Source organism: Pan paniscus, chromosome 7 (assembly GCF_029289425.2).
Source record: "Pan paniscus chromosome 7, NHGRI_mPanPan1-v2.0_pri, whole genome shotgun sequence".
Classification (NCBI taxonomy): domain Eukaryota; kingdom Metazoa; phylum Chordata; class Mammalia; order Primates; family Hominidae; genus Pan; species Pan paniscus.
In genome coordinates, this window is record NC_073256.2 from 158,965,515 (window position 1) to 158,987,442 (window position 21,928).

The 21,928-nt window shown below is 56.6% G+C and overlaps 1 long non-coding RNA gene across 4 annotated transcripts; it reads left to right on the forward strand.

The window, feature by feature from the left end:
- The first annotated feature begins 15,794 nt into the window (after positions 1 to 15,794).
- Positions 15,795 to 19,388, forward strand: LOC117981522 (uncharacterized). 4 transcript variants are annotated; one of them, XR_008626523.1, is made up of 5 exons: positions 15,795 to 16,027; positions 16,268 to 16,374; positions 16,681 to 16,852; positions 18,844 to 18,949; positions 19,102 to 19,388. It is a non-coding gene; the product is annotated as an uncharacterized LOC117981522 (long non-coding RNA). The 4 variants fall into 4 exon arrangements; XR_004673098.2 differs by having other exon boundaries at positions 16,681 to 18,949; XR_008626522.1 differs by having other exon boundaries at positions 18,655 to 19,388.
- Positions 19,389 to 21,928: the final 2,540 nt, after the last annotated feature.

The following is a 21,928-nucleotide window of genomic DNA, read 5'->3' on the forward strand; positions in this document are numbered from 1 at the left end:
TGCCTTATCCCCCATCAGGCCTTGCCCCTCCCTGAAGTGCCCCCTCAGGTTTCCCAGACTTTGCTCTGTGAGGGTGGGGAAGGAGGAGGGCACGTGTATTTGGGAACCACAACCTCTCCCGTGCCGCTCTTGGGGAGTTACTGCTACCAGCCTGGTACAGGCTCTGTGAAGTCTGTTGAACTCAGTTTGTCCCAAACCTCTAATCCCAGAGCCTGGCTGCCCTGCTCCAGCCATGCTGGGTGACTTGCGGTTGCTGTCCCCCGCCCCAGCCCTTCCCTGCCTTGTTTCTGGGATTGCCCTTTCTCTCCCCTTCTTCCCCATGGTTGCCTGGGAAGCCCTGGGTCCACCTCTTTGGCCCCCAGAGATCTCTTTGAAGCTGAATCAGCTCACAAACAAAGATTCTTACCTGTTCCTAGTAGAGACACAGGCATCCCTGCTGGCCTCAGGCGCAGGATATACTGGGCCCTTGAAGGCGGGTGAAGGAATCTTCTGGCTTGGGGTGGCCTGTGGTGTACTTAGCAGCCTCGTGGTCTGAGCTAGGGGGTTGTCTCTGAGGGAGCATGAGGTTCCTTCAGCTCTGGCTCTGTCAGTGGCATTCTGGGTGCTGTAGAGTGGTCAGTTCTCAATCTGTTTGTCACTGTGTTTGTTCTCAGCAGTGGGACAAGAACCATAGAGAACCTCCAAGAGCATTGGAGCCTGGGGCCTGGGTTCAAGCCCCGGTTCCAGTCACCACTGTGCAACCTCAGACAAGTTGCCTAACCTCTCTGAGCTTCAGTCCTCCCATCTATAAATGGAAGGATTTGTATGTTTGTTGTGAGTTTACAATTAGTTCACAAACATAAAGTGCCTAATACACGAAAGCTCCTGGCATTTAGTTGGCTGTGCTGAGGGGATATCTGGGGTCCTCTTTCCAAGCTTGCCATGGCCCCAGGTGCCAAGGTCAGGCCTGGTGATTGCGTGATTCTGTCCCAGAAAAGCTGTGGTAGTAGCCTCTCCTTTGGGGATTTGAAGATGAATGTGACCTCTCTGTCCTTTTGCAGAAGAATAAGGCTTTCCAACAAGATCAGATGATGAGGCTCTGATGCCCTCTCACTGATAACGACCTGTCACGGAGATGCAGGCCGCACTCCACAGCAGACGCTGCCCCCGGAGGGACGAAAGCCCCGCCTGGTCAGCGGTCCTGCTTTCAAGCTCGTCCTTTTCGACCGTGTAAAGAGGGTCAGGCCCTGCGATGTGAGGTCCAGCGATCCTGGGGACAGCTGCTACCAGGCCCTGATTCTAGAATTCCTGAGAGCAGTTGTGGAGGCCGCCGCCTCTCGCTGTGGGGCAGGAAGGGACAGACACTGGGGCCGGTTTTAAACTTAGTTGAAAAGAGAGACCCTCTGTCAATCAGCACCATGGACAGCACCAAAGGATGAGGGCATTTGTGATGGAAGGGGAGCCCTGAGGGGCAGGGCTGGGCGTGAAGGCAGCTCAGGGATGTGAAGACCAGCTTCCTGCTGGAAGACCACAGGGAGGTTTGAGATGGACAGAGCACCTCACTGCCCATCACAGGCCACAGGGCTCCCTGAAGCACAACTATGCTGGTGGCCAGGGGGCCAGAGTGCAGGCAAAGCGGGAAAGTGGGTGGGGTGCCCCGGCTCAAGGGCCTGAGAGGGCATCGTCTGTGTGGGGAGAAATAGAAGGGAAACCCCCCCCTTGGCCAAGACCTGTGCCATCTTCCAGGTGGCAACCCCCGGGGACTCCTTGGAGAGGGATTTCTTGACCCTGCCCTGCACACCGATGGCTCCAGCCTCAAGCTCGCCTGTGCCTCTCAGTGCTTCTGTCCAGCTGTCATGGGAGCCCCAGGAGGCGCTCAGGATGCATGGGGGCAGCTGGGAAGATGGGGGCCCCATGCCCCAGGAGCAAAGCTCCACCCGTGAGGACAGACAATGCCAGCCTCCACATCTCCAGCACGACACTCCTGAGAGGTGTTCAGCTCCCTGTCACAGCCTCCAAGAAGGACGCTGAGTGTTCTGTGCCCCAGGTCACTTCCTCTCCTGAACTAGGTCAGCCCCTTACAGCAGGGATGTGGGTCAGATTGACCTGAGCTTACAGGCTGGGCGTGAAGTGCCCCTGCCGGAGGAATCAGGGCCTGCCTTAGCCTCTCTCAGCTTCAAGGCCTGAATTCATAGCCTGACTCCCTGGGCTGAATGTGGGTAGAAACAAGGCTTAGTGGGAGCAGTGCCGAGAGTGGGGCCAGGCACGCGCTGACCACAGCAGTGTTTGTTCAGCATTCGCCATGTGCTCAGCGTGGTGCTGGGGGAGTTTGTTATGCACGGAGCCCTCGCTGGTTTCTCCTAAGAAGCCCACCGTGTAGCTGATTCCCCCACCTCCTGGCTGTGTGACTTGCAGCAAGGTACGCTCTGAACCATGGCTTTCTCCTCTAGGAATCCGGCACTAACGCTTCCCCCTAAATGAGATTGCACCTCTTTCAGAAAGTGCCTTGCACCTGCCTGCTTATCAAAGTCCTCAGGAATGGTTGGTTGGAGGTGGCAGTCCGAGGCTGGACTTGGCCAGGGGGGACCCTGCCTTGTCTTTCTCCTTCTGGCCATAGTCCTGCTGCCCTTGCAGCCTGGTCAGTACTGGAGATTGGCTACCTGGACAGGCTGGTCTCCAGACAGACCTGTCTCAGAGGGGAGGCCTGTTTAGATAGATGACTCGGCCATGCTAGGCTCAAATGGGACCCATGGGGAGATGGAGAGAAGTACGGCCTGCCTGCTTCATGGCAGTGTGTGGTTGCAGTGGGCATCAAACACGCAGGACGTTTATGTGCCCTAATAAAGCAGCAGCTGTAATTTTCTCTCTGTTTCTTGGCAGAACCTTGGGGATCAGCCTGCCCTCTGAGTCACCTCTGGAAGGAATGATTCTCCTAGCATTCCTCCTTGGAGATCCAGGGAGCCCAAGCAGCTGGGAAGCCTGGCTGAGTCATGGTGCTTGCAGGTTCAGTATGCGGGAGGGGCTGGGGAGGCCATGAGGAAATGGACAGAATGCTGATTCAAGAAGGGACCAGTGGGAGTGGACGAGGCAGCGTATAGAGGACCGCGGGGAGAATGTGGCTTGCTCAGTGAGGCCAGGGCTGCACTTTGAGAGGGGATGGCAAACTCCTCTCCTGGCTGCACTGTGGCCATGGGCTGGGCCCCTCCTTGAGAAAGGGGCCTAGTCCTCCCTGCCCTGCTACCAAGCACGGGGTGAGGCCTGGGATGTCAAAGCACTTTATCTGCAGCCTGCGGCCCCCATGACCAAGGCCGCTTTGTGCTAAGTCCATCGGTGCAGCACCCCGCCGGGCCGCTGTTTCTGACCCAACAGACCTGTCTCATGTTGTCTAGGTCCTGGTTGGGGGTTCTGGGGGCCCCTCACACTCCTGGGGCTCTGGGAGTCTTGTGGGTGTGTGGAGTCTGGGGGTCTCAGGGTTGGACACAGTTGAGCAGGGGCCTTTGCGGCAGGACTTTGACAAGCTTGTGCCCGTGGTGACTCTCTAAGAGCAGAGGCTGTAGGAGGCAGCATTTCCTGAGATCTTTTGGACCTAGAGTCTTTCTTCCGTAGCATCTCCTGGGATTTTGTGTTTTGCGAGACAGGGGTTTTGGGATTGCCGTCTTGGGAACGTGGTGCTGCTCATCCATCCATCTGGTGAAGCAGTAAAAGACTCACATTCCCTGTCCTGCACTGACAGCCACATTGCCCCCACCATGGGACCAGGAGAGCCTTGGAAGAGATGGCAGGGGTAGGCTGGGGTGAGGAGGCCTCAACCCTAGGCAGAGCCACCTGAAACACCCAGGCAGAACAAAGGTGAGGAGTGGGGTAGGGCTTCAGGGACAGTGGCCTTGGGACACTCCAGGTGGAGTGGTCTGGAGTCTGCTGGCCTGGTGGGGTGTAGGGAAGAGTGGAGAAGTATTAGGGGGAGAAGCCCCTCCCCTGGATCCAGGTGCTGGCCTGGCTGTGGTTGCTGGGTCAGGGCCCCCAGAAAGAATATAGTTCCCACAAGGAAGAGGGGAGGGCCTCTGGATCCCCCCAGCACCCATCACAGGCCAGCCTGTGAGTGCCTTGCCCTGGAGCTCCACCTGCATCCTGTCCTGCAGGTGCCACCTGCACCCCATCCTGCAGGTGCCACCTGCACCCCATCCTGCAGGAGGCTGAGGCTGCAGAGGCTGAGCAACTTCTCAGGGCTATGCAGGAAGCTCAGGGGTCCCCCAGCCTAGCCTCCTGGACAGACTCGCCCCCAGTAGGCCTGACCCCTTCAGCTTCCAGCTCTCACTAGCTATGTTTCCAGATTCCTTGAAATTCTCTCCTTGCATGAGGCTGGCTTTTTCAGCCCATTCTATCTGTGCATTTCTAGTTGGGAGAGAAGCCTCTTCAAGTTCATGGGGGTGGGCTGTGTGCTGATGAGAAAGTGATGCTGGGGCCACACCACTTCTGAGGCCCCTCCGGCGAGTCTGGTGGTGACCTTGGGCCAGGTGTGCTCCTTCTCATCTGTAAGGAGGATATTTGAGCTCAGTGGGTGATGAATGATTTAAGCTTGAAAATCCAAGACCTTGGCATGGGGGAAGTTGTGGAGGGAGAGGTGACATGGGGTGGCTGGGGCTACTCTGGGCCCACAAAGGCCTGCCTGATCCCTCGGCAGCTGGATGTTTACTGACACCACCTGCTGTATGTGGCCTAGGTAGGGGCAAGGGTGGTAACCTAGAAGCACAGTCAGGCCCTTCCCTGGCCCTGCGGGGGGTCAGGGGGCTGGGCTTTGGGGAAAGGTGTAGTTCAGCCAGAAAGCTGTTTCCTCAGTATGCTGTGGTCCGAATTAGAAACCTCCTGGGTTGTCCTGGTCATAAACACCGCACTGTTGGTGACACACTGATGGCTGCACAGGGTGCACAGGAGGGCACGGGTGTGCAGGCCCTACCTGCACCAAGGGCTTCAGGACCTGGGGACAAGGTAGAGGCAAGAGACTGGAGCTTTCTGATTGAGTTCCTACTGTCCACTGCGCCCTGGCCAAGACCTGGACAGTGGACCTGGTCTCCTTGAACTCTCATGCTTGAGGAGTGTCTTAGTCTGTTCTCACACTGCTATGAAAAATACTCGAGACTGGGTAATTTATAAAGGAAAGAGGTTTAATTGACTCACAGTGCAGCATGGCTGGGGAGGCCTCAGAAAACTTACAATCATGGCCGAAGGGGAAGCAAACACGTCCTCCTTCAAGTGGTGGCAGGAGAGAGAAGTGCCGAGTAAAAGGGGGAAAGCCCCTTACAAAACCATCAGATCTTGCGAGAACTCACTCACCATCGCAAGAACAGCACGAGGGTAACCGCCCCCATGATCCAATTACCTCCCACTGGGTCCCTCCCACGACATGTGGGGATTATAGGAACTACAATTCAAGATGAGATTTGGGTGGGGAACACAGACAAATCATATGGGGGGCAGGGAGCTGGGTGGGTGACACCTGGGGGTCATGTCTCAGGTCAGGGACTGAGGGTCCCAGGGGCTCCCCAGCGGGGTGGGGGTGCCCCTGAGACCCAGGGCTCACAGTCATGGCAGGAATACCCAGCACAGCCCCCCTCCCCAACCCTATTGGCTTTTGTGGGGGAGTGTGGGCAGCCAGCCTGTCCCCAGCTCCCATGGCACCTGCCCTGGTTGTCTACACTGGCGGCCCCATGCAGCACCCAGCAGAGCAGCCTCGGCTCTCCAGGGTGAGGGCTGGACAGTGGCAGTGGGATCCTGTTCACTGGGACGCTTGCCCCAAACATTAGAGACCGGCAGTTCTCACGTTCCATACCCCATGGGCTTCCTCCACCCAAGCCCAGTCGTCTATGGCCAAGTCTGCTTTCCGGTGGGGTGGCGGTGGGTTGGCAGGGCCAAGCCTATGGTCAGCTCTGCTCTTAGCTGTGGTTTGGAGCAGGTGTCATTACCCAGCTGGTGGCAGGTGAAGAAATGGAGGCTCCTGAGTAGAGAGCAGCCCTAGATCTGCAGGAAGCACAAAGGGGCCCCGGATCTGCCATCATCCAGTCCGCAGCCACCTCTCCTTCCACTATCCTTTCCCACACTTCCCTCCACGCCCCATGCACCATGTTCCAGTTTCTTCCTGGGCTGCCTCCTGGAGCCCACGCTCTGCTCTGTCTCTGCCTTCCCATCCATTGTCCGCCCGGTGACCCAAAGGAGCCAGGCTTGGGCCGCCTGAACCAGGAGCCCCTCCTCAGGGATGTCCCTAGACACTTTCAGCCCTGCTATTGGGACCACATGGCAGATGGGGCAGAGTGGCCCAGCCCCAGTCAAGAAGAGCTTCCTGGATGATGAGGGGGTGTCTCCTGGAACCAGATGGAGGGAGCTGCTCAGCCTCAGCGAGGTGACAGAGGAGGAGCTGGGGAAGCAGCCCTCCTCCGCCCACCAGCCATGCTCAACTCTCAGCTCCCCACTGTCAGGGACTGAAAGTAGCCCCCAAGAGATGTTCACACTCTGATCACTGGAACCTGTGCACGGGGTGCTATTTGGAAAACAGTTGTTTGCAGATGTGTTTAATTGGAGGATTTTGGGAGGAGAAACATACCTTGCAAAGGGTCCTTGTTAGAGAGAGGGAAGGGCAGTTAAGATGGTGGATGGGGTTGTGTGACCGGGAGCTGAGATTAGAGTGCTGTGGACATGCACCAGAGATGCCTGGAGCCCCGGAGCCGGCAGACGCAAGGAAGTTTGAAACACTTGGCTCTCTCGGTCTTCTTCCTTGGTGTCTGCCTTGCCCACAGGGATTGGTGTTCCCCTGGGAAACTGGCAGGGTCTGATCCCCTGGCCCCCGCACCCAGCTCTGAGTGGACTTCCCATGACTATTTGTCAAAAGCTTCAGGGAGAGTCCCGGAGGCACAGCCCACCTTCCTGGGAAACCTCTGGGTACCTGGCTGCGCTGGTCTCATTGCTGGGCCTGTCTCAGTGCCAGGGTGAGCCTGAGTCCTCGGTGGGGGGGCAGTGAGGCAGAGCAGTGTGCAGAAGGGGGCTCTGAGGCTGCTCGGGCCCCACCTGCAGATGCCAGAGCTTTTCCTCAAACATCTTCCAGGTGCGACCTTCACACCTTCTCCAGGGAACAGTCAGTGGGGGTATTTTGAATCACTCTGGGAGGCCACGACTTACTCTGTCTGCCGATGCACCGCCCTCTTGGCTGTACTTTTATGACTGCCAGGGACACTTCGGTGATGAGTGGCCTGCGCGGGGCCTGAGAGCAATGCAGCCGTGTGCAGGGCGGGGTGGCGGGGGGGACGGGGAGGGCGGAGGAGCCATTGGAGTGATTATGATGGAGCTGGCACTGGTCATAAACTTCAATCAACTTAAAACCCGCTTTTGGTATTAAACTTTACCAACCATTTAATACCCCTGGACAGGCCCTGAGTGTGGGAGCAGATGTCTGTCAGAGCCACCTTCCAGGATGTGCCAGGCCTGAGGCTGGTCCAGGTGCCCGAGGACAGCACTGTCTCCCATAGGCGTGCTGGGGTCTGGGCTTGGCTGGCAGGAGACAACCTCAGCTATGGCCTGAACAGGATGGGGGAGCTGGTTCTGGAGCTCCCACTGGCCTGTATGGCCTTGAGCAAGGCTGGTGAGATGGTCTGGTCCTCAGGGCCCCCAGGAGGTGATTCTGAGGTAGGAGAATAGGATCTGCATGCAGGGAACCTAAGGCTGATTCACACTCACTGGATATCAGAGGTTGCTCTTTCTCCTGCACAGCGGCTGAAAAATGAAAGTACCTCTGATTGGTCCCCTCTTGCAACCAATCAGGCTGGTCACAGGCCTATGCTTCACTCTGATTGGTCCCCTCCCACAACCAATCAGACTGATTGCAGGGCTACTCTTCATCCTGATTGGTCCCCTCCTGCAACCAATCAGACTGGTTGTGAGCCACTACTTCATTTGAGTGAACCAATGAGAAAAGTCTAGAGGGTATTTAAATCCCAGAAAATTTTGTAACTGATGGCCGTGGAGCTGCTTGCTTGAGTGTCCTGCCACCCTGTGGAGTGTACTTTCATTTAAAATAAATCTTTACTTTTGCTGCCTTGCTTTATTTGTGCATTTTGTCTAATTCTTTGTTCAAAACACCAAGAACCTGGACAACTACCCTCAACTGGTAACAATTCCAGAGGCAGGCAGCAGAGCCGGCAGCCCCCGGGGAGGATGGCCGCAGAGTGACTCCACCTCACATGCTCCTCAGTGACTCCTGCCAGCCTCAGCTGGACCTGGGATTGAAGTCTGCTCGCCTTCACAGATGGGGAAATTGAGGCTCCGAGAGGGTACAAAGTGGTCACAAGTCACACAACCAGGAGCAGCAGATTTAGGGCACTCAGTGGACCCTGGATTGGACACACTGCAGATTGTCCCCAGAGGGTTCACAGCTCGGGGGAGGGAGCATGGTCCTGTGTCTGGGCAGAGCAGGGAGCTCCTTCCAGAGAGAAGGGAAGCAGCACAAGAGTCGGCTGCTTGTGTCCTCCACTGTGCACTCAGGAGCCCTCTGAGCTGGGGGCTTCTGGAGACAACCCCCAGGCTCCTCATACCCAGGCAGCTGCGGTGAGTCCTTGGGTCACTTGATGTGTCCAGTCCTGAGCCCCCGCTCAGTCCCCTGCCCATCTCCGCAGCTCTGTCTGTGGTGACCTGGGAGGCCCACGGGGCAGTTTCAAACTCCTGGTGCTAATCAGGCCAGGGAGGAAGCTAAAGAGGCCCCAGTGGGCTCCAGTCCTTCCTTCCTTCATGTAACAAGCATTTATTAGGCCATTCCTGTGTGCTAGGACCCATGACAGGTGATGAGCAGGGAACATGCCTTGGCCTGCAGGGGGAGAGGAGCTTCTGTAGGCAGTTCCAGGCGGGAGTGGGACGTCTTATGGTGGGGGAAGCCCAGGAGCTCATGGAGGACAGAGCATGCTTCCCTTTGCAGGTGAGCATTGAGTTGGGTATTGAGGGATGAATAAGAGTTTGTCAGGAAGAGAAGGGGAGGAGAGGACTCTTCAATGCACAGTGAACAGACTATGCATTAGCAGAAAGGCATACAGCAGCTCCACAAGGCTTCAAATAACCCAGAGGAGGCACTGAAGAGGAGCAGATGTGTTGAGAGAGTCTGGAGGAGAAGAGATGCCGTCCACGGGTGACGGGTGGAAGTCTGCATTAGGGAAGGCTTCCTGGAGGAGGTGGCTCTGCAGTGAGACCCTGAAGCACTGAGGGGACTAGAGGTGGACATTCCAGCTGAGGGAACAGCCTGGCCTTTCCCACCTGCCTTGGCTTTTTCTTTTCTGTGCAGCCACCATGGGTTCTCACCTTTGTCTTTACAGCAAAGCAGAAAGTGGCCCTGGTGTGGCTGCACTTGAAGCACCTGCAGCCTGTCTGATGTCTCCTGAACTCACAGACGTCCTGCTGCAGAGACAGGCCATCCCCAGCCTGAGATGCTAAGACCCTGTGGCTCAGCCCTGTGGGGTCCAGTCTGGGCACAGACCATGGGAGGGGGCTGTCCCTCAGAGGGGTGCAGGGCCCACAGGCAGACATTTGATTGAATAGCAGTTGTGTTTCTAGGGCACTGGCCGAGCCGCAGGCTCTGGGTAATCTGTTGTCCTAGTTATCCCTGATCCTGGGCCGTGGGGGTATCCTTGCAGCTGCATTTCTCGAGTGACGCGGAGGCTCGTTGAGATCCAGTGACTTGCTGAAGGTGCCAGTCAGCCCCACCTCGTGGCGGTGGTAGGACATGAACCCACGTCTCAGGTGGCAAATGCCACATTGTCTTCAGGGCAGGTGCTGAAGTCCTTCGCTTCTGAGTGGGGCTGGCATTTACACGGTGAGCTCTTTGTTTGTTTGTTTGTCTGTTTTGTGAGACGGAGTCTGTCTCTGTCACCCAGACTGCTGGAGTGCAATGGCACGATCTTGGCTCACTGAGTTCTTTGACTATGGGCCAATAGCTTCTCATCCTCAGGGCTCGGTTTCCCCATCTGTCCAGGGAGGGGCTGGCCTAGATGCTCTCTGGGCTCCCTGCCAGCCAGTACTCATCTGCCCTACATGCCCCGGGTGGTCCCTGCCCTGCCCCTCCCAGTGCTGATCCTGCCTGCCTGCCAAGAACCGTGTTGCCCTCGGGGGACAACAGTGGTTTCAGGTTCCCTCCAGGAAGCATGCCTGGGGAGAGGAGAAGACTCAGCGCTCACTTCCCAAACCCCCCATGTGCCCGAGTAGTGGGTGGCAGATGAAAGCTGACGAGTTGAATAAATGAGGGCATGATCAGGTTTTAGCAGACGTCATAGGAAACAGCTCAAGGCCCTGTTAATCAAGCATGCTGGGCTGTGTGTCAGAGAGGAGGGGGTCTCTCCGTGACCCAGGGATGGTTCTGAGATGCCAGGCCCTGTTCAAACCCTTCCAGGGGCTGCTTCGGTGCTGCTGCTGGGGTCCCGGCCTGCAGACTCCCCAGCCCTCAAAGTTCTGGGTACCAGGACTGATGAGGGCGCAGCTCAGAAGGCCCCAGTCCACTGCTGCCCACTCACTGCAGGAGCCAGGTACACCCAGGCAGGGATGACCTGGGATGCTGGGGACCCCTAATCCTTGTCCCCAGCACTATGGCAGGCTGGAGCTTTTTCTAGCTCTGTGACAGCTTTGCTATCTTGGGATGCCTAGAGCTGGGGCTTGTCTGCTCATTCAAGAAATATTCCCCAAGAGCTTCTGTGAGCCAGACACTGTCATAGGTTTTCAGATTCAGCAGTGAACAAGAGAAGGCCCCGCCCTGAGAGCAGCCATGCTGGGAGAGAGGGTTGAAGTTCATATTTCAGATGACAGAAATCCACAGGGCACTTTCTGCACCCAGCCTGGCATTAAGTGCTCCGTGAATCTGACCCCATTCAGTCCTGACCACAGCTCTCAGGGGAGGCTGCGCTTGCCTGTGCTACAGACACGGACCCTGGGCATGGGGACCGCGAGTGACCTCCAGGGTCACCACTCGGGAGGGACTCAGCCAGCATTGGCACACAGGCGGTCTGGCTCCTGCTCCCAAGCCCTGCCGGATGCTGGTAATAAACACACGAGAACATGGTGCCCCAGAGTGACGAGAGTCAAGAACACGCGTCTTTGAGTGGCTGCTCTGCTGGCTGGGTGGGCAGTCAGGGCGGCCTCTCGGGGGAGGCGGCCCTTGAACAGAGACTACAGTGGAGAGAAAGCGTGGGCTTGGCTGCAGCATGTGGACTGAGGGGTAAGTATGAGGAGCGTAGCCAGTGGCTGGGCCAGACATGGAGGGTCAGGAGTTTCCCCACCATAGACGGCTGCCAGGGGAGCTCCTAGATGTCGACCTGGTGTGTCCTCTGCAAGCTGCCAGCCTCATGATCTCATCACCCTGACCCTGTAGTTCCACCAGCTCAGGCCCTGGCACCCCCAGCCCCCACTCTTTCTTAAGAGGAGAATCCAAGTGCACCCCATGACCCCTTCCCGGGCCTGTCTCACTCCATCTCCTCCCCTGCCCCTCGTTCCCTGGTTCCATCCCAAGGCCACCTTCTCCAGGTGGTTGCTGCTTTCTTTGGGTTCCTACAGCCTCTTCACTGGATTACCAGCCTCTGCTGTGAAGTGTCCGTTTTTGGGACCACAGCTCCTCTCTGGCTCTGGAGTGGGTGTTTCTCTGGGGTTGCTGAGGCAGTAGTAGGAGCTGGGACTGGCCTTGTATCCCCACAGTGTCCAAATACCCCTCGGTTGGCCACAGGGTCCAGGGTGTGTGCTCAGAAACCCTCCCCTGGAATTTGGAGACATTGGCATTCGAATGGAGGTTGAGGCTCTGTCTTCCCATTGTTTCCCTGCCAAGATACAGTAAAGCAAAACAATCAGAGCCCTGATTTGTGGCTCTGGCGGGTGGAGGTCATAATGAGAAGCCTCCTCTGGGGATTCTCCCCTCTCTATTTGCAGGTGGAAGGAGCCCTGTGGACAGCTGTGAGGTCTCCCCAACCTCACAGGCTGGGGAGGTGGGGTTGGCCTACGGGAAGTGGTGCTGCCTGTCCCGTGCTTGGGCACACGTGGGCTGCAGCCAGATCATTTAGAGAAGGAAGGTGGAGGCTGCTTGGAGGAGGGCACATGGGCAGGCAGGGGCTGGAGAGCCCCAGGAGGGAGCTGGGGCAGTGCCCAGGTAAGAGGCCTGAGCAGATATGCTGTGGCTGTGACCTGGACCTGTAACAGGAACCCAAAATGCAGGTGAGGCTGAGGCAAGCAGACACCACGCTCCAGCAACACGGGCACCACCAGTGCAGCCACCATTTCCCAGCAGCCTACGTGTGACCCACGTCAGCCTGGACACTTGTCACGCATTGTCTCAAATGCCCACAACCACAAAAAGCAGCCACTGTTGTTCCCATTCTGCCTCCAAGGAAGCAAGTTCCGAGAAGCAAAGACATTCCCCATGGTCGGCCAATGGGAAAGTGGAAGAAATGGGGTTTCAACCCAGGTCAGAACCTGGTTCTGAGCCTGAGCCACTTCCCCTGCGAAGTCCTGGGGGGTGACTAGCAAGGCTGGCTGACAGCTTGGCTTTGGACAGGATAAGGTTGAGGTGTCTGAGGGACCTCCTGGGAGATGGGAGCACTTGGTCTGGAACCTGTAACCTGGCAGAGAGAGCTGGGCTAGAGATGAGGATCACACAGATGGGGCCTGAGGTGAAAATCCCACAGATGGGGCTGGAGGTGAGGATCCCATAGATGGGGCTGGAGGTGAGGGTCCCACAGATGGGGCTGGAGGTGAGGGTCCCACAGATGGGGCTGGAGCTGAAAATCCCACAGATGGTACCTGAGGTGAAAACCCCACAGATGGGGCTGGGTCATATCAACCCCTCAAGGGCAGGAGGAGAGGAGTAGCCAGCAGAGAGGTTGCTCACCTTCACTCCTCAGCAACCCCCTTCCACCAGCCCATTCTGAAGACTGCAAACTGAAGCAGGAGGTGCGGTCACCCGGCCTCTGTGCTGCAATGCAGCCTGGATCCTGGGCCAGTGTCTTGGCGTTGCTGCCCCCATGGCTGGACCCCATGTGAGCCCTCAGCATCCTCCCTCTTATCCCACAGCCCAGAGATGGCTCAGAGTTTTGTGGGAATCATGATGAATTGGTTGAGAGTCTCACAATTGCCGGGAAGGGGAATAATGAGTTGGAGCTTGCAGTGTGGAATGGCAGGGAAGAGATGGGCAGGGAGGTGCTGGCAGCTCATTTCTCCTTTCCAAGGCCCAAGAGGCAGGTCCATCCAGGAGGGTGGGAGTGAGGGAGGAGGACGAGAGTCAGGAGGCCCTGCCAGAAGGGCCGAGCCAGGCTCCTGCTCCCTCAGTGGACATAGAGAAAACACGGCCATTGGAAGGTCCTGCTGGTCCCGAATTTTCTTCCAGTTTTGCAGAAATGTCCCACTCTTGGAAGGGACTGTGGAAACAGCCTTGCCCTTGGTCACACTCTGAGTCCTGGTTCTGGTCACAGACTGAGCCCTGGTCATAGGCTGAACTGTTACCCTGGTTATAGACTGGGCACTGATCCCCTTATATACTGAGCCCTGATCCTGGCCACTGATGGAGCCCTGATTCTGGTCACAGCCTGAATCTTGATGCCTTCTTACCAATCCCTCTAAAGAGATTACAGTGTGACTACAGGGATGAGATGGACATTCCAGACACAGTTAAGTAACAGCATCAGGCTGAGTCCATCTGTACTCTGGAAGTCCAGGAAGTCAGCTTGGCTACGTGGTCAGGACAATTCAGGCAGGCTTCCTGGTGTGGAAGCTGGACGCCGAGGGACTCCAAGAACAGCCGGCTTGGTGGGGAGAGGACTGTGTGGACATGGGGGCAGCACCTAGGTGTCGGGGGGCCGAGGGCCCACTAGTCCCAGGTGTGGGAGGCCAGCAGGCCCTAAGGCAGGCATGGCAGACCCCTGCATCCTTTTCTCTTCTCCACGGGGCATGTGGGGCCCTGGGATCCTGGAGAGGTTTCTGCGGGGGTGATGTGACTCTGGTCTCTCAGGTTGTCGCTCAGGCTCTCTGCTCCTGCTCTGCTGCCTCCGGCTGTCTTGGGGTCCCCATACACGCCTGGAGCAGTGGCCTGGCTGTGCAAGAGCCCACAGGACCTCTGGGCCACATGACAAGATGCGGCTCAGCACACGGTGGCCTGGGCCCACCCCTACTGTCCATGCCGTCGTGTTACCTGCAAGAAGGAGGAGGGCCAGGAGTAAGGGAGCAAAATGGGAAGGACGTTCTGGGATGTGTCCCTCTCCCCTGGAAAAGAGAGCTTAACCACCAGGATGCTCGGGCTGTGAGTGGAAGAACATGAAACTCAAAAAGGCTTAAACATGAAAGGGTATTTATTGGCTGGTGTAACTGAAAAGATCAGCGTTCGGTTCCAGCGTTCATTTCCAGCTGCACAAACAGTATCTGCAGCGTTCAGCCTCTCTCGTTTCCTTTGATCTTCTCTGGGTCGGGTCCATCTGTGGGCTCCCGCGGAGGCGGAGTGGCAGCCCTCAGCTCCTGGCCAGATTCCTGCCAGGCTGATGTTCATGGCAAACGGGAAACATCTTCACAGCAATTTCCTCTCCATCCCAGTGGTCCCTCTGTTTGATCACCTGGCGCCACGGGCCCGGCTCTGAGCCGGCCACTGTGGCCAGGGGCATTGGTGCTCTGACCAGGTCACCCTCTGTCATGCGCCTCCAGGGAGGGAAGGGCGCTCCCCCAAAAGAAATCCAGGTGATTCTTTGCTGAGGGGCAGCGCTTCTCACTCTGGCCACACAGTTCTGTGGATGCCTCCAGGCCTGAGTCAGTCTCCCCTTCCCGGGGAGCCCCCCAGGCCACAGCAGCCCTTCTAAAGTGCTCAGGGCCTGGAAGGAACTAGATGCGGCTGCAGTCTCTTCGCCCTCCCCGGGGGTAGTGGAAGAAGATTCTCCATCAAGGATGAAGAAGGGGAGGCCTCAGCCCGACCCACACAGCAGACCCATCAGATCGTAACTGAAGAAGACCCTTCCTGCCTGGGGGAGCCGCGAGCCAGGAGTGCCCCTTGGCTGACAACACTGCCTGGGGGAGCCACCAGCCGGGAGCGCCCCTCGGCTGACAACACTGTGATGGGACTGAGATGGGGCGGAACCTCGAGAGTCAGGAGTCAGGGTCCCCAGGGCAGAGCTGTCGCGACTAACAGCGAAAAGACCGAAGGACCCTCCACCCAAAGCCCCGCGGAGGAGCCGGAGACGCAGGGCTGCGGTGGGGCTGGGAGCCTCAGGATTGTGTGCAGTGGACAGGAAGCTCCGCATGGGGCAAAGGGGCTCAGGCACTTCTTGCCTCCTGAGGCCTACCCCTCATGGCTTTGTGATGAGTGATGGGAGAGGCAGCTGGGGCGACACTGGTGAAGCTGGACCAGGCCCTTCAGGAGCTGATGGCAGGGCTTGGGCCGTCCACCCCTTGAGAGAGGGTGGGGGACAAAATGTTGAGTCAGAAAGAGACAGGAAGACAGTGATAGAGACAGAGAGAGCCTGGGAGAGAGACAGAGAGACCGAGAGAGACAGGTGGAGACTGGGAGAGAGAGACAGGAAGAGAGACAGAAAGAGACAGAGAGAGACTTGGGGAGAGAGAGACAGGGAGATATGGAGAGACAGAGAAAGAGACAGAGACAGGGAGACAGAAACAGAGAGAGAGAGACAGAAACAGAGAGAAACTTGGGGAGAGACAGACAGGGAGATAGAGAGAGACAGAAAGAGGCGGGAAACCCAGGGATGGGGAGACATACAGACAGATGCACAGAGAGAGAGACAGACAGAGACCGCCTCGGCGAGGCAGTCACGAGGCTGGGAGGCGGAGCAGGAGTCAGCGCTGAGGAGGGCACAGGGGACATGCCTGGCTCCGTCTGGGTGCCAGGCCCAGAGCCGGGCATTTCCCATAGTCATCGGCCCCCTGCCCGCCCCCAGCATGTCGAGGAGGGGAGGAGTATTTTTAGTTCCATCTTGAAGACGGGCACAGGAACGGAGAATAACTGCCTGAAAGCACCGTCCCTGGTCTGAGCGGCCCTTGGAAAGGCTCAGCCTGGGTGAGCCGGAGGCAGGAGGGAGGGAGAGGGCAGGAGAGACAGGGGAGGGACCAGTGAAGGGAGGGGACAGACTCAGCAAGGGGCAGGCTGAGATCAGAGGGCAGAGGGCAGAGATGAAAGGGTGAGGCCAAGGAGGGATGTAGAGAGCTCTGCGCTGTGCTGGGTCTTCCCCCAGAGCGTGGTTGGGGTTCCCTAGGGCTCTGCGCTCCCAGGCGGGTCACCCTGCGTCTCTCTCCTCAGCCCAGGCCTTGCTGCTTCCCATAACAGTTACAAGCACTGGCTCTGCCATCGGAGATGAAAGGGTACACGCGGGGTTCTCCGACCTTCCAGCCGTGTGACCTCGGACTGTGAGTGGACCTCTGGGCCTTGGTTTCTGAGTCTTAGCTACCTCATAAGGGGGTGGTTGGGATGAAATGAGTTAATCCATAGAAAGTGCTCAACCAGGGCCCAGTCAATGCTGGCCATGCTGTTGTGCTCTGGGCCCCAAGATGGGGGTGGGCTGAGGGCAAAGGCCGCCTTCCTACCAGCACCTGGACACTCAGCCCCCGACTGCCAGCAGGCGCCCAGGCTCTTTCTTGGCTGAGCCGAGCAGCTGTCCTAGGTCGTAATCCAGCTGCATTTGACTCCTGTTCTCTTTTTGTCTAACTTCCCAGGGGGAGCAGAGACCTCTGTTTGCTTAGCTCCCTCCACTTGCCTTCCTTGAATGTGGGAACCCCGGACTCTGTCTTGGAAAAGACCTGGCCTCTCCTTCTCTGGGTTGGGTCCATCCGTGGGCTCCCGCAGAGGCCTGTGGTTGCAGAGACTGGAAGCTGCAGCTTCAGGAGGGTAAGTGACTGTGCCCGGGAGCCGCACTGAGCAGCAGCGGGCTCCGCAGGGCCTCCAGGCTCCCCAGGGCATCAGTGGGTGCTGCCACCTCCCCCTTCTCTGTGAGCTGGCACTGTGAGGCTGAGGGGTACAGGCTGGGGCAGGAATCTCGGTTCTTCCCAGCTCTGTGAGAACTGGGAGATGCTCGAGAACTATCCCATCCCCGGATCTCAGTTCCCCCATTGTAACGGGGCAGCTGGACTCAGGGATGTCCAGTCCCCATGCTGGATCCCACCCTCATCTCCCTGTGTGAGACGGGGGTGGTGTCCTGTGCCCCATCCCCATCCCTGGGCCTGAATTCCCAGCTGCTGTACTGGTGCCCGGGTCCCTGGGTCCCTCCCACCCTGAGCCGCCTCCAGACCAAGCTGTTGTCTCGGATCCAAGCAGCCAGGCTGGCTGGGCCTGGAGCGGGACGGGAGGACTGCGGGATTGGTGAGCCAGGAGGGGAACAGAGCACCTGCTTCTCTGTGACTGCCTCTTGGAGCACTAATCATGGAGTTGTCCCAGAGCAGGGCTCCTCACTGAGCCCTTCAATATCGGATCTGTCATGGAAGAAAAATGTTGCGTTTTGTGTCTGAGACCTTTCCTTGATCCTATCTTGCAAAAGAGAAAGAAAGAAAAAAGAAACAACAAAGGCTGCCGGGAGAGTGAGAGATTTGGGAGGAGCATTTCTGAGGGAACCGTGAGTGTCGGGAAGGGTGGGCCTGGGGTCACGGAGCGCTTTCTGGAAAGCCGTGGCGAAGCATCACCCGGTACCAGCCGCCTCGCTAGCTCTTGCCATAGCAGCACCGTGAACAAGTGTCCTGCCATTTAGTGGCTCAAAACAACAAGGTGCTGTGGTTTCTCCCGAGCCTCGGGTGGGTCTAATCCACCTGCGGGGCTTGCTGGCAAGTCTGTGGTTAGCAATGGGCTGGCCGGGAGGCTCTGCTGGTCTGGCCTGGGCCTTCTCACATGCCTGGGACAGTGGGGCTGGGTGGGCTCGCTCCCCTGCGGGCTTCTCATGGCAGGGGCTGGGTCTGGGGAGGCAGGGGGTAGAAGCTCATGCCGTGCCTTGAGGCCCAGGCTCGGGGTCATCTCTTCTGCCGTATTCTGTAGGCCAAAGCCAGTTCTGGGCCAGTCCTGCTTCCAGAGATGGAAAGTGGGCTTGGCAGCAGAGCGGCTTTAAATGGTGCAAAGGATGGAATGTTTGTGTCCCCCAAACTCACACATTGAAATCCTAGCCCCGAAGGTGATGGTATGAGGCGGTGGGGCCTATGGGAGGGGAGGGGGGCGTGAGAATGTTGTCCTCATGAATGGTACTGCGCCCTGATAAAAGGGACCCCAGGGAGGTGCCTGGTCCCGTGTGAGGACTGAGTGAGAAGGTGGGGTTGAAACCTGGAAATGTCCCTCCCCAGACACTGCCGGTGCCCTGATCTCAGCCTCCAGCCTCCGGAATGGCAAGAAATAGATCTCTGTTGTTTGTAGGTCATGCAGTCTGTGGAGCTTGGGTGTAGTAGCCCAAACGGACTGAGACAATGACAATGGGAGAGGAAAATAAATCTCAGGACCCCAAATCACTAAGCTAGAGGGAAAAGGCAAGCTGGGAACTGCGTGAGGCAAACCTGTCTCCGATTTATTCCTAAATAGGACAGCTACGAAGATAAAAAAGCTACACAGCTCCCTCACCACTTGCCCACAGGGTATTCCCTGTGGACCTCAAGATCTTTACTATGAAGCAGTTCTGTTGAATTTCACCAATGTAAACTGATAGCTTATCTTCACAGGCATGGGACAGAAAGTCACCCTCCGCTCACCTGAGACAAATACTTATCTGATTGCTTTCTGATATGATTTGGCTCTGTGTCCCCACCCAAATCTCATCTTGAATTATAATCCCCACGTGATGAAGGAGGGGCCTGGAGGGAGATGACTGGAGCATGGGAAAGATTTCTCCCTTGCTGTTCTCATGATAGTGAGTGAGTTCTCACGAGAGCTGATGGTTTTCGAGTGTGGCACTTCCCCTGCTCCCCGCCTCCTGCCACCATGTAAGATGTGCCTGCCTCCACTTCCACCATGATGGTGAGTTTCCTGTGGCCTCCCCAGCCCTGCGGAACTGTGAGTCAATGAAACCTCTTTTCTGTGTAAATTACCCAGTCTCAGGTAGTTCTTTTTAGCAGTGTGAAAACAGACTAATGCACTTCCTCTGCCCTATTGTTTATGTAAAAATGCAGATTCACTGAGCTACACTAAGGACTCAGGGAAAGGCTAATCAGAGACTCAGAAGAATGCAACTGCTTGTCTCTTATCTACCTGCGACCTGGAAGCCTCTTACTTCGAGTTGCTCTGCCTGACTGGACTGAACCAATCATTTTACATATATTGACTGATGTCTTACGTATCCCTAAAATGTATAAAACCCAGCTGTGTCCTGAACACCTTGGGCACATGTTATCAGGACCTCCTGAGGCTGTGTCACAGTTGTGTCCTTAATCTTGGCAAAATAAACTTTCTAAATTGACTGAGGTCTGTCTCAGATCCTTCAGGGTCACAGCAATCAGGGAGAGTTGTCTTCCCCAAGCCCCGAGAGACTGCAGCAGGCCGAGGCTGGGGACTGTCAGGAGCAAGAGGAGCCAAGGTGTGGATGGAGTGAAAGGCCCACAGGGGGACCTGTCTACGCGATGGATGTACCCGAGGGCTCCCCTATCCTGCCTGTAATTACACGAATGTGGGGGGGACGGTGGGGACATGAGTCCACTGCACACTTACCCACCCTGGACCAATGCATAGTAGGTGCTTCACACACACTTACTGAAGGTTCAGCCCAGCCTCATGTCCCCCAGAAAGCCCTCCCTGGTCATTCACCCTGGATCAACACATAGTAGGTGCTTCACACGCACTTGTTGAAGGTTCAGCCCAGCCTCGTGTTCCCCAGAAAGCCCTCCCTGGTCATTCAGTCTGTCATGGAGTGAGGCGGGGCAGTTTCATGGTCCAGGACACAGACCCCAGGGCCAGGTCTGGCAGGTTTTCATGCGACCTGGGCTCTCCCTGGCTGAAGGGTCTCGGGCACGTGTCTTAGTCTCCTTGCATCCTAGTTTTGTTGAAGAAAAGAGTCAACCTCTGTAAAATATTTGAAGAGATTTATTCTGAGCCAGATATGAGTGATCATGGCCCATGACACAGCCTCAGGAGGTGGAGAACATGTGCCCAGGCTGGTCAGGGCACAGCTTGGTTTTATCCATTTTAGGGAGACATTAGACATCAATCAAATACATTGAAGATATACACTGCTTTGATCCAGAAAGGTGGAACAACTTGAAACAGGGGCTTCCAGGTCTGTTATGGTGTGGCTCTGTGTCCCCACCCAAATCTCACCTTGTAGCTCCCATAATCCCCACATGTTGTGGGAGGGACCTGGTGGGAGATAACTGAATCATGGGGATGGACCTTTCCCATGCTGTTCTCGTGATACTGAATACATCTCAAGAGATCTGATGGTTTTAAAAATGAGAGTTTCCCTACACAAGCTCTCTCTTTGTCTGCTGCCATCCCTGTAAGATGTGACTTGCTCCTCCTTGCCTTCCACTGTGATCGTGAAGCCTCCCCGGCCATGTGGAACTGTAAGTCCATTAAACCTCTTTCTTTTGTAAATTGCCCAGTCTTAGGCACATCTTTATCAGCAGTGTGAAAATTGACTAATACAAGGTCATAGGTAGATTTAAATTTTTCGAATTGGCAATTGGTTGGAAGAATTATTTTTTTCATGCAGATGAAGGCTCCAGGTAGCAGGCTTTAGAGAAAAGAGATTGCAAATGTTTCTTATCAGACTCAAGTTCTGTGTTGATGTGAATGCCGGAGAGGTATGATGAGGCGCGTCCACCCCCCTGCTTCCCGTCATGACCTAAGCCAGTCTTTCAGGTTCAATTTTAGAGTTCCCTGGATGAGGAGGAACTCCATGAAGATGGTTGGGGGGCTTATAAATTTATTTTTGGTTTGCAGTTTCCTTGTCTGTAAAATGGGGAGGAAAGGTACAGCCCTGTTATGTTGTCTTGGGGCCAGTTCTCCACTGGAGGGCAGGGGGACAGCTGCCCACAGCCAAAGAGGCAGCACCTGCCATGTGGTCAGTGCTTAGGAAGTGTTAGTGAAAGGGGAGGAAGCCAGATGCAAAAGGCCTCACATCCCACCCAGGAGATACCCAGGACGGGTGCATCTGCAGAGACGGGCGCAGTGCAGACAGGGGGTTGCCAGGCACCGCAGGGAGGGACGTGGAGGACTGACCATGGGTGCAGGCTTTCCCTCTGGGGTGATGAAAATGTTTTAGAATTAGGAAGAGGGGGTGGCTGCGCAGCATCGTGAATGTGCTCATTGTTGTAGGATTGGACACTTCAGAATGATTGGTTTTGTGTGATGTGAATTTTGCCTCAATTTAAAAAAAGCCTTAGCTGTGATTCTTCACCAGATACTCCAGAAATACCAACCGAGCACCAACACTGTGCTGGGCACAGGCTGGGGACACAGAGGTCGGCAGGGCAGGCGGGTGTCTTGTTCTCACAGAGTCTGCATCCTGGTGACTTGTTTATTCACTCAACAAACTCCTGCACGAGGTCGTGAAGCCCCATGGCGTGCCAGCTCCGGAGACCAGACTCCAGTGTGGCCGTGACTGCCTTCAATTTCCTGCTGGCTTGTGGCTTTGCCTGCCTCTTATCCACTCCTGCCCACGTGTTTGTGCCACTGGGTGTGCTCTAGCCAGACTCCCGGTTGCCTGAACCCTCAGTCCACACCTCTGCCTCGAGTTTCCTGCTCGGTGTGTGGGGCAGGGCCTCCAGGGCTGCTCAGCGGAGACTTGCTGGATTGAAGGGAGCATAGCTCATTGCAGGCTGGTGCCCCTCCCCTGAGATTCCCCAACTCCCAGCAGCAACTTCCTGGGAAGCCTGGGACGTGATGACTCACTGTGAATTTGGGCAGTTCACTTCTTGTCTCTTCATCCAGAAGTTGAAGGTGTCCACTCGGTAACCCCTGCGGTCCTTCTAGATCCAGCCTTCTCTGGGCCTGTCCAGTGGT